We start from the raw sequence: 12,389 nt of genomic DNA on the forward strand, positions 1-12,389 counted from the left end.
TCGGTAGCAATCGTATAAAGTTGGTTGGGCTCGGCTGCTACATGGAAGGAAGTATGCCAAGGCTGTTGCTGTGGTGTATGGCAGCTAGTTTTGTCATCAATGAGAATGCAATAGTGGTGGTCCAAGGGATGTTCTTGACGTGATTTTTCATTTGCAACACCAATACTATAAGGTTTTTACAGTTTAAGTTTCCATCAATATTCACGCCAAAAAACTTATAATTTTCTACTCTGTTTATAATTTTTTGTTGGTACACTAGGTTTGGGGAGAAGAGAAGTTTGTGGCACAACTTGACTAGAAGAAGGGATCGGGATCAGCTCCCCCCATGAACCATGGACCTTGCCGTTGGTGGGGAGGCTTGCGTGCCTCAGCGATACAGATGGCCGTACCGTAGGTGCAACCACATCGGAGGGGTATCTGTTGAGAGGCCAGACAAACGTGTGGTTCCTGAAGAGGGGCAGCAGCCTTTTCAGTAGTTGCAGGGGCAACAGTCTGGATGATTGACTGATCTGGCCTTGCAACACTAACCAAAACGGCCTTGCTGTGCTGGTACTGCGAACGGCTGAAAGCAAGGGGAAACTACAGCCGTAATTTTTCCCAAGGACATGCAGCTTTACTGATGGAGAGCTGCATCAAACCAGTCTCAGGACTGAAGACAACAACAACAACAACACACTAGGTTAATAGAAAGTGGGATATTTTTGACTACAGAACTACATTTTTTCAAAGTTTAAAGCTAACACATTTGTGCAAAGCCAGTCAGTTCTTTCAAAAATCATCATTTAATATTCTCCGTTGATGCTTCTTTCCTCAGCTTAACAAAAGTGCTTGTATGATCTGCAAACAGGACTAACAAGTAAGTCTGCTTCCTGATTCAAATTCAATGGCAAATCGTTAACATAAAGTGAGAAAAATAACAGCATATGATTGCACACTGGGGGACTCTTTGTTGTTATTTCTTTGAACACAGATGATGTGGAGCCCATCTTTTTATTAGTCAAACAGTTCAGGATAACTTTATGCATTCTATTTCTTAAATAAGAACTAAATCAAGCATTTGCTGAACTATGTACTCCATAAACATTGAACTTCTCTAATAGAATACTATGACTGACACAATCAAATGTCCTTGGTAAGTCACGGAAGATCCCTTCCCAGGGGACAATGCCTTATCGAAGGTACCTTCAGTGCCGGGCGGGGAGGGAGGGTTTGCATGCTCTGATGGTCAAGAGCTGTGTTGGCGGTAGCGTAGCTACTGGCAGCGTCACCCAACCCGGAGTGATCTTGACAAAGGGGCCAGACAAAGTGTGTCCCACAATATAGGGCAGGGAGGGTTCTATAGGCGTAATGAAGCCAGCTTCCCTAAAGGAGTAAACCTCGTACAAATCCTGGTCTTTCAAGTTGGGAGTTGGGAAAGTGGCTAACAACCCCTTCCTGTAAAAAAAATTTCTTGTTCAGAAACCTCAAAGTAAAGAAGCCGGACGGATTTATGGATGACAACATGGCACTGTTAAAGGCAAACAAAAAAATGACGTGTTTATTGGAACCTGGACCGTACAATCGCTGTGCAGGGCAGGAGCCCTGAGGTCACCCCTGAGGTCACTGCTAGATCAACTCGATAAAACTAAGACAGGCATAAATGCCCTACAGGAAATATGATGGACTGGACATGGAGTGCTTGATGTGGGAAGCTGGATAATTTTCTACCATGGTTCAGAGAGCCGCCATGAATTTGGTACAGGGTTCACAGTAAGACAAAAGTTTAAATACCTAGTGAGTGGATTCACTGGAATAACATCTAGGATCTCACATATGAGATTGAAGACCCGATTCTCAAACTACTCACTGATCAATGTACATGCACCCACAGAAGTATCAGATGACCAGGATAAAGACAATTTCTTTGAGAGCCTAGAGAGAACTTATGACAGATGCTCTGTATATGACACTAAAATAATTATTGGAGACCTCAATGCACAGATGAATAAAGAAGAACATTAGCTCATCAATATGAAAGCACAGCCTCCGTGAAAACACAAATGACAATGGTCACAGAGACATTCAGTTTGCACTGTCACATAACAGTGCTGTAGGTAGGACTATGTTCCCTGATCAGCATACGTTCAACCAAATTGATCACGTAAGTATTGATGGCAGGCATTCCTCAAACTTAGTAGATGTAGGATCTTACAGGGGAGTTAAAGTAGATTCAGACCACTACCTTGTAATTGCGAAACTAAGAGCTTGAATATCCAATGCAAGAAAAAGTCAAAGGAACAACTCAGAGAAAGCATATGGTATCAAAGTTAAAAAATGAAGACATCTCTGAAACTCTGAGAAGGTTGCTGAGAATCTTGCATTATACACCCCTAGTGTAAGTGATAACCTGGATCAGGAATGGAATGCTTGCATGGATGAAGTCATTAAAGCAGCAGAAGAAGTGCTAGGGAAAGAAGGAAAACAACCGAGGAATTCATGGTTTGCTCAAGAATGTAAGAGAATAATTCAGGAGAAAAATGTGGCATACAGGAAAATGCTTGAGAAATCATATACTCGTTTTGCGGAAAGAAATTTTCAAGATAAAAGGAAATAAATGAAGAAACTGCATCGGAGAAAGAAAAGGGAAAGGAAAGAAAGCAGATTGAAGAACTGGAGACAATTGGAAAAACAAATGATGTTACAAAATTTTATCAGAAAATTAATAGTGAAAGAAGAGCATTTAAGCTGCGCGTCAACCCATGTAAAAGTAAAAATGGGACACTACTAACCAATGACCAAGAGGTATTGGAGCGTTGGGGAGAGTATATCAGTGAACTATTAGATGCTTCAGAGTCCCCTATTGAAGATATCCCAGTCGCTCCAGAAGATGATGCCATAGTACCTCCCCCTTCCCAAGGAGAAGTAAACAAATCAATTGCCTGATTGAAGAACAATAAAGCACCAGGGACTGACAATATAACATCTGAACTACTGAAAGCTGAAGGAATTGAGCTAAATTGTAGGATCTACAGGATTGTGTGCCCCCCCCCCCCCCCCCCCCCCTGGGAAGAGTTACCAGAAGAATGGAATGCAGGGATAGTGTGTGTCTGGTGCATAAGAAAGGACATCTATTTGAATGCAGCAACTACAGAGACATAACACTTTCAAATATTTATATATAAGGTTCTATCAAATACCCTGTTTAGTAGACTTTCGCCTATAGCAGAAGTTATTATTGGAAACTATCAATGCGGGTTCAGACCAGGAAAGTCAACTGTACACAAAACTGAATTGTGGACGCTACGGTCGCAGGTTCTAATCCTGCCTCGGGCATGGATGTGTGTGATGTCCTTAGGTTAGTTAGGTTTAAGTAGTTCTAAGTTCTAGGGGACTAATGACCACAGCAGTTGAGTCCCATAGTGCTCAGAGCCATTTGAACCATTTTTGAATTGTGGACGTAATAAAACATAGAAACTAAAATATATTGTCAGTGAGGCGCAGTGCGCAAACAATTTGTGTTTGTCACAACGAACAGCAAATACTTGCCAAAACACAGATCACTCGACGAAAACATTGAATATGATGTTGCCAAAGCAGCGAAGCAAAGAATTGCGTCAGACAATCACGTAGCTTGGCAACGTACGAGCCGAAATTCTGCTCCAACTAATACTTTTAATACTGTCGCAAAAGAATATATCTCAATATGAATAGTAAAACTGCGACTGCGGAACAGAAGATATACAAACAAAACAGATAACATGAATAGTGTATGTGTGCATTTTCACTGTTTTTAATTGCGGTGAAAAGAAATATTGGAGGACAAAATTAGAAAAACCAAAAACTTATTATGATTATAATGAAGAGACAAAGCACTAGAAATTTCAAAAAATTACATTCAAATGAATAAAATTCATTAAGTAAGACACTTCGATATTGTTTTTAAATAAAGAAAATATTAAGCACCAATAGAGCCCAGAACGTTTCACTTAGCCAAACATCTTAACCAATATACTAACGCTGCTAGTCATTCAACAGAACTCCTGGAGGGCTCTAAAACATCACGCAAAATACCGACAAACACTGTTGGTATGACTATGAATTATTCACGTTTCGTCAACGTACAATAGGGAATAAATATTTAACCACTGTTCTTTTTTGCGAAAAAGCGGTTAGTGAGAATTATACAAACACCTTTCCTTGCTATCGCCTGAATTAGGAGGCTTATTGGTTGTTTGGTTTAAATAATTGGTATAAAGAATGCTTTTTTCCAAATTTTCTATAAAAGAAAGTCTGCTATCAAGACGTTGCTTTTGTTCAATTACTTTATTTATGACTGAACGTTTCTAAAACTGAAGACACTCGTCCGCGCTCTGCATTGCAGTCAAGCTCTGGCAACGTCGTTCTCTGTTCATTGGCTGACTGTTTTGTGATGTCAGATGCGCAGAACGAACCTTAACTCAGCCGCCGTCATAAATGACGTGCACTCTAGTAGCTAACTAATGTGTACTTTCAGCTGACTTTTGGCTAGCCTTGCCTTGTAAGTTATAGAGGGATTAAAGATTAATACTGAATGCAAACCACAGAGCAGTTTGACTATTTTTGACTTACAGAAAGAACTTTCAAAAGGCAAAAGGAGCTACATGCGACCCAGAAGGAAAAAAATCCTAAAATCAACTGAAGATTAAACCCTGATCCTTTGTATTTGTAGTCTGACTCTTAGCCTCCATGTTAAACCAGTATTTGGTCATTGGTACAGTTACCTTAAATGATTGCTATGAATGAGCTCCACACAGAAAATACACATTGATACAATCGGTTCTGTCTCTATCTGGCATACATTTATAGAAATATAATTGTCACAAGGCAGGAGAAAACCAATGATGTAAGATGTTCTGTAGCAATTGATCAGTTAATTTATGGGCTGTACTGTAATTGCTGGATGTCTGACTGATCCACCTTGTGTTGTTAGCAAGCGGGACCTCGCTGTGCTGGCACTCCAATCGGATGAAAGCTAGAAGGAACTACAGTGGTGATCTTTTTGTTTCCCATGAGGACATACAGCTCAGCTTTAAGTGTTAATGATGATGGATCCTCTTGAGCAAAATATTAAGAAAATAAAATAGTGCCACTTTCAGATCTCCAGATGGGGACTTCTCAGGAGGATGTAGTCATCAAGAAAAACAAGACTGGTATTCTATGAACAGAACGTGAAATGTTAGATCTCTAATCAGATATGCTGGGAAACACATAAGTTGAAATATCAATAATAACAGGAAAACAATAAATTGCTACTCACCATAAAAATTACCTGTTGACCTGAGATGTGAAAAGACTGTTTCACATGTAGCTTTTGACCAAAGCCTTCTTCATTAAGGAAAACACACACACACACACACACACACACACACAATCAAGCGCACTTTATGTGCATGTGATCGCTACAATTGGCTTGTCCAACCAGAACGCAAATGTCATGTGAACAGCAGTCTGGATTGGGATGGAGAGAGAGGTGGGATGGCAGCGTACGGGTTGGAGGAGAGAAGAGTTCTGTCGGGCGGGACATGCAGGGAATAGATAACAGCCTGACAAGACTGCTAGGTGCAGTGTCCGGAGGTGGGGTGTGGGGGGGGGGGGGGGGGGGGGGGGGGAATGGGGAGCAGGAAAGGGGAAAGGACAGATGGATTGGCAGAGGGCAGCACAATGACGTTGGGGGGAATGTGAAAAGAGATGAGTTGATAGAGCTGATGGGGTATAAATTGTTGGCTGGAGGGTGTGGGGACAGTAGGTTGAAGTTAGCTACAATGGGAATTAGTGAAGTGCAGTGGCAGACAGAACAGACTTCTCTTCAGATCAGTGCAGGGTTATCGACACTAAATCAGGTAGAGGAAATGCTGAAGTAGGTCTAATGATGAATAAGAAAATATGAATGCGGGTCATCAGTCTCCAAGCTGCGAGTGAACAGTGAGCTGTGTGGTGAAAGTCAGAGCATTTTGTCTCTAAGACACATGAAGAACTTCAATTACGTTCTTACTTTTCAACAAAATAAAGCAATATTGGTGTGTGTAAGATATATCAGGGTAGAGACAGGGAAAACATTCCCAGCTAGCTAGAATGTAGGGTGACTAGATTAGGGATAGTGAAAGACCATGGCCTCACAAGTGTGTGATCAGTCCATGTCCTTCAAGGCAAAGGCATGAAGCTAAAAGCATAGATAGGACAACCATACAGCAGTCCCCCCCAAGTCTTACATCAACAGAAGAACAATGAGCAAAAGTCACAACAACTGAAATTCAAAATACAGAAAGTAAAGTAAAGTAAGGAAGCATTCTTTCAACATGGGCAAACAAAGGCCCCCATTAATTTTGAAACTCCAGACTGTTTCAAAGCACTAAACAATACAGTGGAAATAATGCAAACCCCATTATGACTGATTCAGAATAAACGATAGTGCAAGGACAAATCAGTGAGCCCAGATTGTGAAGAAGCCAAATGCACCACCAATCGCAATCCAATCTACAACTCAGTGCCAAATTAAAAAAGCACATCAACGGACCTGTAAAGGCAATCTTCAAAATAAAGTCAAGCAAATATCATTCTGAACAATGAAGAGCAATGGAGCTTTCCAGAACCCAAATATATCTCTGTTCACACACCAACTGCCATCAGAGAAGCTGCTGAAAGTCTTAATGAAATGCCTGGTGAATAGGGATGTGGAAATGGATTAACGATTGCTTGAATGATTGAAAAAACTGATCGGAAAGAATAGTTGAAAAAAATTTTGAAGTTTATTTATGAATCTGTGTACAATCTTGGATGAACTTTAACTAATACCAATATCAACAGGTTTTTAATATCATTACATTCAAGGTCAACAAACATAATTTGCATTACGTACTGCTGCTTCCAGTAGTGAGCAGTACCAAAAAATCACTGCAACCATTAAAATTGTTCATCCGTCACACAAAGCACAATATTTTTAATATAAGTAAACCAAGTTCATTAGGTGCCTATAAAGTTTGAGTCATTTCTTTCACATTAATTCCATTGTGTTTAATCTTGAGTGTGACAATGTTGATGCAGGAACACTCCTCCATATACCACGTGAATTATTCTTGTCTGCACCGAGCCTCTTGATGCAGGATCTCGGGAGCGAGTGAAATGATGAACAGGTAGGATTTGAACTTATAACCATGAGAATAAATATTCCTTTCCTAATAACTTTTTATAATACTTTTAATGAATGGTTAAAGTACACATTTTTAACAATGCTGGTACAACAGATCCAAGCATACGCCCCCAAGTATACATCCATACGCTACCACTTCCTGAAACAAAAGGGTGAAGATACATGAATTAATTAAGTGAAGAGCTTATTTCTTACTTTGTTTCATACAGATATTTAATGATGTATCGAAACATTATCCTTGCCACAAACCCCGTTAATTTACCTTTTGTTTATAGCTCATTCAGTTATAGCTTATATATAAGAAAATAAAAGGAAACATAATATGATTCAATACACTGCAGACACAAATTGCCAAACAAGAAGTCTAACAAGAACTACCAGAACTAGGCTTCAAAGACACAACTGTCTACCAATAAAAGAAGTGAGACCTCACTAACAACGGTCTCATACCACAACTTGGTTCTGTGTGAGCTTCCCTAAAGCACACTCCACTGATGTCCATATATGACGCAGATATCTGCTGCATACCATATTTTATAATGGAGGAATATGGATATAAAGATGGTTCAGCACAATGCAAAAGATGTCAGATGTTCAGTCACACATCAAATTACTACACCATGCCAGTGTGGAGTCTCACCCAAGAACATTTCTCCCTTCATCCCCGAAGTCGGCAATTAAACGTGTCAACTGCAAGGAAGGATGAGGCCACAAAGCGTTCCAACAGATAATAAAATCTTACCTTTTCTTTAAGGCACTAAACAACAAAGCAACACAAATGCCACAGCACCCAAAACATATCCCGCCTTAAACATCTCACATGCCATCACAAGACCGAATGTACCAGCACAGAGATGCACTAACAAGACAGAGGTGATCCACCAGCAGCTACAGTCATACAACATGAGGAATAGAAATCAAAACTGGACATGCGTAAACCACTCAATTAAACTCCTCTACAATTTCTAAATCTATTTCATACTGTGGAAACCTCATAGTCAGGATGATAAACCTTATCGGAGGGGGTGTGACAAATTTGCAACACCTCCAAGGAAATTTCACAAGATTCTGTCTTACCTAGCACATTATTCTCAGTCTATATTAATGATCTTCTGATACTACCAACCAACCTGCTAGCATTATTTGTAGATGATACAGCATTACTCACCTCCACTAGACACCTTAACACAGCCATAAAATGGCTACCAGACCAAACTGACATCATGGAACAATGGCTCTAGAAAACAAGATCAAAGACAATACAGATAAAACAAAGGCTGCCCTATTCACTAAGCAAAGACCTATTCTGGATACCAAACTGAATCTACTTAACCAATAAATTGAATGGACACAAAATACAAAGTCTCTTGAAATGCTCTTGGAACAAAATCTGCTCTACAAGGACCACATACTCAAGAAGAAAACCAAGATCACCAAAATTATCTCCTCAAAAGTCGAGATCCCAACCAAAGAACCAAATACTGACCATACCACACAATTACACAACATATGCTTCTATATGGTTGCTCCACCTGGGGAAACAAACACCAAAATCTTGCAAACCACAAAACAGATTTATAGCTCATTTTAATGCACTAAGCTGGACAAGAACCACAGGACCACATGAGAAATTTAACGTACCTACAACTGAACAGTCAATATAGGATTTTACCCAGAAACTAAAGACAAACTTAACATACTATGGGCAACAGTGGTTCATTTATATGCTAATCAGCTCCGCAAATGGAGAAGAAATTGAAAGAATGCAGGGTAAGATAAAGGAAATTATTTAGAAAAGAAACAGTAGGAAAAAAAATAGAACATGGATTGGTGAAAAAGGAATGAAGGAGAAGCCACCTTGTAAATTTTGCACAGAGCATAAGTTCAATCATCAGTGGCACTAGGTTTAAAAATCATGAAATTAGGTTGTATGCATAAAGAGACCTGGGAACACTGGAAGTTTTTAGACTGATAACATAATCATAAGACAGAGCTTTTCAAATCAGATTTTAAGCTGTGAGATATTTTTAGGTGCAGATGTGGACTCTGACCATAATTTATTGATTATGAAATGCAGATTAGGACTGCAGAGATTCTGAAAAGACAGAAAAATAAGGAGATGGGGCAGGGCGAAATTGAAGGACCTAGAGGTTGTTGCGAGTTTCACGGGCTTGCATTAGGCAACATTAGAATTAAACTGGGGAAAGGAATACAGTATAAGACAAACGGATAACTTGGGAGATGAAATAGGGAAGGCAGCAGAGGATTTCATAGGTAAAAAGATGAGAAATCCATGGTTCACAGGAGATATTGAATTTCATTGATGAAAGGAAAAAAATACAAAAATGAAGCAAGTGAATGGGAATAAAGATGTCGAGAAATGAGAGTGACAGAAAGTGCAAAATCGATAAAAAGTCATGGCTCAAACACAAGTACAAGGCTGTAGAAGCATGCATACATAGGTAGATTCCACCTATAGGAAAATTAGAGAGACCTTTAGAGAAAAAAGAAGCAGTTGTATGAATGTCGAGAGCTCAGATGGCAAGCTAGTTCTAAGCAAAGAAGGTAAGGCCGAATGGTGGAAAAAATATATACAGGATGTTTATAAGGGGAACAAACTTCAGGACTATATTACAGAAGGAAGAGCTGAAGTATGTGAAGATAAGTTGGGCGATACAATAATGTGAGAAGAATTTGACAAAGCACTGAAAGATACAAGTGGAAACATAGCCTCTGGAATAGATGACATTCCCTCCAAATTACTGAGAACCCTGGGAGAGTCAGCCACTACAAAATTATTGCACCTGGTGTGCAAGACACACAAGACAGGCAAAATACTCACAGAATTCAGGAAGAATGTAATGATTCAAATTCCAAAGCAAGTACGAGCTGACAGGTGTGACTACTGCCAAAACATCAGTTTAAGTCATGGCTGCGAAATATTGACACAACTTAGGTTGACCTTGGGGAAGATCAGTTTGGGTTCTGTAGAAACAACTTATCTTAGAAGATAGGTTGAGGAAGGGTAAACCTACATTGATAACATTTTTAGATTCAAAGACAGCTTTTGACATTGTTTACTGGAACACACTCTTTGAAATTTTGGTATTAGCAGGGGTAAAATGCAAGTGATAGTTATAACTTTTACTGGTACAAGACTGCAGTTGTAAGAAGCAAAGAATATGAAAGGGAAGCCATAATTGAGTAGGGGGTGAGACAAAGTTGTAGCGTTTCCCCAATGTTATTCAATCTGTACACTAAGTGAAGTGTGAAGGAAACCAAGGGGGAATCTAGAAAGGAAATTAATGTTCAAGAAGAAGAAATAAAAATTTTTGAGGCCTAATGATGACACTGTAATTCTATCAGAGACGTTTAAGACTTGGAAGAGGAGCTGAAGGGTAATGTATAGTGTCTTGAGAAGAAATAAGATGAACATTGACAAAAGTAAAACAAAGGGTACTCAGATTAAATTAGGTGATGCTGAGGGAATTAGAATAGGAAATGAGATCCTAAAAATAGTAGATGAGTTTTGTTATTTGGGAGCAAAATAACTGATGATGGCTGAAGTAGGGAAGATATAAAATGCAGTCTGGCAACAGCAAAAAACCCATTTCTGAAAAAAATATATATATTTGTTAACATGTAATATAAATTTAAAGGTTAGGCAATTTAAGTGTTAGAACGTCTTTCCTGGAGGTATTTGTCTGGAATGTAGCCTTGTATGGAAATGAAACGAGCATGAGAGGCATCTAAGATCAGAAGAGAATATAAGATTTTGAAATGTGGTGCTATAGAAGAACGCTGAAGATCAGATAGGTAAACTGAATACCAGATGAGGAGGTACTGAATCAAATTAGGGAAAAAAGAAATTTCTGGAGCAATTGACTAAAAGAAGGGATCGGTTGACTGGACAAATCATGAGGAATCAATTAATTGTCAACTTGGTAAAGGAAGGAAATGTGGCCGGTAAAAACCGTCTAAGGAGACATTTGACTGAGTACAGTAAGCAGGTTAAGTGGATGTAGGCTGTGGTAGTTATGCTGAGATGAAGAGACTAGATGGAGAGTCTAACGTTATGACGACTTAAAGTGTGAGTGTGGGTTGTAGTGATTTATTTCCCCAAACCACATTCCACTCCTTTACGAGGTGACTTACTGGGAATTTTGCACCCCACTTCTTTACGGGATAGTCGGCTGCTGGAAAATCTCTTGACTTCTTCTCCGTTGAACAGAGCTAGGCACAGGAACTTTTAAGCCCCTTTCTACTTATAAAATGAGTAGACATACAAACTTTCCTTTTTGTTAGTTAACGATGTATATGACTTTCATGCACAACATAATTCACACTTTCAACATACATATGCAACTTTCTGTGAGTACCTTGTACCGTAGAACATTAGAAACAAAATGAATTGCAGTTAAAAGAAAGTTGGCTTGACTACCATCACTTTCTTAAAATGAATCAGAAAATATGTCTTGCCTCTACCAAGGCTAAGTCATGAGTCTACAAGAGTATTCTTCCAACTGTTCTTGTTTCACATAACAATAGCCAATGACACCATAAGCACAGAGCGGCATAAGAACTCCATGGTTATTCCATAAACACTCACTAACACATCTATGGATTGCCTGACATGTACTTGTTGGTGACGTTCAACCGCCGCATCTACTTTCTTCCCGCAACTGATGTTAAAGCTGCACACACAAACATGTGACGTGCAATGGGCATGATTTTACCATCCCACACTCATATCTAGAATATTGTGTGTCCAAGACTGTAGAAGGCTGAGTGGTTCTAGAATTTACACAGAAATTCTTGAATCACTACATATCCCCCCCCCCCCCCCTTTCCCCACTTCAGATCGAACACGCGATATTTTATATATAATCATTATGCAAGTAATATCACTCATAACATTTCATATCTTAACAGTATACATTTTTTACATATATTTATGTACATAGCTCTCCTTTCCATAACAATTCTCTGTCCTCTCTGGAACAATCTTTTGGTTATTGTTTTCCCTTTCTTTTCTTACTTTACTTTGTTATTAAGACATGAGCATTTACTCGTGGTTTTAGTCAGCATTACCAATGTTTAGTAATTGTGAGGACTCTTTCTTTTCTTTATTTCCTTTTTCAATTGAAAACTTCAGGTGTTTATGACACATGAGTAATCTATTTTCTATTCTTAGCTTTTTGTACTACCTTTTTTCTAGTATGTA

Source organism: Schistocerca gregaria, chromosome 6 (genome assembly GCF_023897955.1).
Source record: "Schistocerca gregaria isolate iqSchGreg1 chromosome 6, iqSchGreg1.2, whole genome shotgun sequence".
Taxonomy (NCBI): domain Eukaryota; kingdom Metazoa; phylum Arthropoda; class Insecta; order Orthoptera; family Acrididae; genus Schistocerca; species Schistocerca gregaria.